Consider the following 3271-nt stretch of genomic DNA (forward strand, 5'->3'; position numbering starts at 1 on the left):
GCCCTGGGCCTCAGTGGCTGCTTCGCCCCTCACTTATGGCTGCGCAGGTCAGCTAAGGTGCCACGTGCATCCCCGAGACACCCCATGGCCCTGGGGGTCAGGGTGGGGCGTGACCTCTCTGTGGCACCTACAATATTCAACTCCAGCATCTGCTGCTTCCTTTGCGTTTTCATCCTGGAGTTCTCCAGCAGGCATCCTGGAGTTCATGGACAGACACACTGTCCGGCATGGAGGAAGCGGGGAGGACTTGCTGTCACCGGCCACAGTGCCAAGGCCTGGCCTTCACCCTGACCAACCGACCAGGAGCTGTTGATGAGTCCTCAGCCCGACCGGGGCCCGGCACACAGAGCCCTGAGAGAAGGGTTCACTCTCTATCTGTGAGAGCAAAGAGTAAGTACTAAAGTACAACTCTGACAGGTGGTGAGTGTGCCAGTGTAACAGGAGCCCATTGATGACCCATAGTGACCCTATAGGACAAAGTAGAACTGTCCCAAATGGTTCCCAAGGCTGTCAATCTTTGCAGAAGCGGACTGCCTGGCCTTGCTCCCATGCAGCAGCCGGTGGGTTCGAATAGCTGAACTGCTGAGCAGCTAAATGCTTAACCTCTGTGCCACCAGGACTCCCTGTCATAAAAGTAACAACCACCAGGTATTGAATAAGCCTTCTGTGTACCATAAGGTGACCAGACACCCCGCTTTTGGCGGGACAGTCCCGATTTTTGGAAAGAATGTACGACAAGCTAGGGAACGGTCTATTTGGTTCACATAGAGCAAATTTTTAATCAAGAACATCCCCCACCCTGCCCCCGTCAATGGTGTTCCGCTTTATATCTGGTCACCTTACCAACATAGGAGCCCTGGTGGCATAGTAGTTGCGTGTCGGACTTTGATTTGAAAGGGCAGCAGTTCAAAACCATCAACAGTTCCTCAGGAGAAAAATGAGGCGTTCTACTCCCATAACAAGTTACAGTCTGGGAAACTCACAGGGGTCGCTATAAGTCAGCATCGACTCTATGGTAGTGAACTAGACTCTCCTTCATTAAATCAGATTTTGGTCTTTTACTTTTTATTTTTAAAAAACACATCGAAAGTACGGTAGAATTGCAGGAATAGTAACATTAATTTCAGTATATCCTTCACCTGGATTCGCTAATGGTTACCTTTTTGTCACATTTACTTGAGAGAGAGAGAGAGAGAGAGAGAACTTGACAGTCCTATTGAGGCACTAGCTAATAGAACACGTTTTCATAAAGCATCAAATGTTCCAAGAAGCCTTCACTTTTACCCGACAGGTGCGTTCCTGAAAAGTCGAGTGCCTGTAATTCTCCAGAAAACTTCACTGGGAAGTTACCTTCCGCTGCTGGCTCGCTGTGTGATAAGGGCTGTCGATCTTTCTTCGTTTGATCATGACCCAGGGTGGGTCCCTCCACCGGCTATCCTGCCCATTTTGTGGATGTGAAAATGGAGTCCCAGAAACGCAAAGGGACTCCTTCTGGATTGAGAAGTAAACTCCACTCTTTGCCCCACAGCCGCGGTCCTTAACCGCAAGACCGACTCACTTGCCCCCTCGCACTCTGTGCCCCACTGCCCCCCTGCTCCAGCATCCTCTGCCAGGGGGTGGAGGATGCTGGGCGGAATCTCCAGCTCTTCCTCAGAGACTCCAGGTCTCCGGGCGACCCCTATCAGCTGCTCCAGGGCAGCCGACACCACTTTGGCACTCGCATGAAAGATGCTAATCCTGGGGCTCCACTTTAATAATGGGTCCAGCTGGCAGGAGCTGTTATTTTAGCAATGTGTGAAAGCTGTTGCTATGGAAGGCAGCCTCGTACCCAGGGAGCAGGAATGACATGGGAGGAGAAGCCGCTCGCTGGGGTAGTGTCTTCCCCCTTTATCCAAATTCCATTTCCCTCCGTGTGTTTCCACAGCTCAGCCTGCGTGAAAAACCGGCCCACAAATGGCAGTTGGAGTCAGGGAGCTGGGCGCTTCGTCTTCCCCACTCTCCATATGTTTATAGTCTACCCCTTCTGGGACAGGAAGAGGGTAGGAAACAGTTATTTTCCCACCATGTGTGAACGTTGCATCTGAGTCCAGCGGGAAATAGGTTTGGTCCGACACGCCAGACCTCAAGCCCTGGCTTTGGATAGGACAGCAGTCCCCGAATCGCTTCTCAGCCACCCTCATAACCAAACTCACCGCCGTTGAGAATATGCCAACCCCTAGCCACGCTCTAGGGCAGAGGCAAGGATGGGAAGACTTCTCTCACGGACTTTGGACGTTGTTAGGAGAGACCCGTCCCTGGAGAAGGGCACTATGCTTACTTAGTAAAGGACTGGGGCAGTGAAAGAGAGGAAGGCCTTCCACAAAGCGGGTTGACACAGCGGTTGCAGTAATGGGCTTAGACGTAAGAATAGCAGTGAGGATGGTGCAGCCCGGACTGTGCTTTGTACACAGGGTTGCTGTGCTTTGTACACAGGGTTGCTGTGAGTCAGAACAGACTTTACAGCACCTACCACCGACAGCACAGAGTAGCATTGCCCCTGTGGGTTTCTGAGACTGGAATGCTTTACGAGAGCAGAAAGCCTCCTCTTTCTTCGGAGGAGCAGCTGGTGGTTTTGAACTGCCGACCTTGTGCTTAGCAGCCCAACACATAACCACGCAACCACCTTTGAGCTCCTATTAAAATGGGCTGTAAGCGTTACTGAATAGAAAGATGACGTGTGGGCCCCTGGTAGTGGTTGGTTTGGTGTGTGCACACGTGGGGTGCCCAGAGAGCCACGGGTGCCTGCCTGGTGGCCAGGAGCACGGATTCTGGAGCCAGCAGCGCTGGGTGCCCATAAGCCAGTGAGTCCTCTGTGGCCCTGTTTTCTCATCAGGAAATGAAGGGGAACCTAGGCTTACAGTGCATGGACAATGGACGGATAAGCACGGTGTCTGGCACGGACTAACTGCTGGTGATGTCGTTGGTGAGGCCATCACCTTTCCGTCTTCCTCTCTTCCTTCTCACCCTCCCTTCACCTGTCCTCTCCCTCTCTCCTCTCTTCTTCCTTCCCGGAGGAAGAGGGTGGGGCCTGAAAAGGGGGCACTGTGCAGGGTATCAACGACTGAAATGAGTGGAATTAAGTTCCTGCCTTCAAGGACCATGAGATGTAGATCCCAGTGGCTCCAACCCCAGGGAGGCTGTCAGCATAATAATCACTGCCAGGGTGGGCTCAGTGCTCATGAGTTATGCACCCTTTTACCTTTTATAGTGTGTGCATGTGTGTGTGTGTGTG

This window comes from Echinops telfairi, unplaced genomic scaffold (assembly GCF_000313985.2).
Source record: "Echinops telfairi isolate 266 unplaced genomic scaffold, ASM31398v2 ScPeMD7_22;HRSCAF=79, whole genome shotgun sequence".
Taxonomy (NCBI): Eukaryota; Metazoa; Chordata; class Mammalia; order Afrosoricida; family Tenrecidae; genus Echinops; species Echinops telfairi.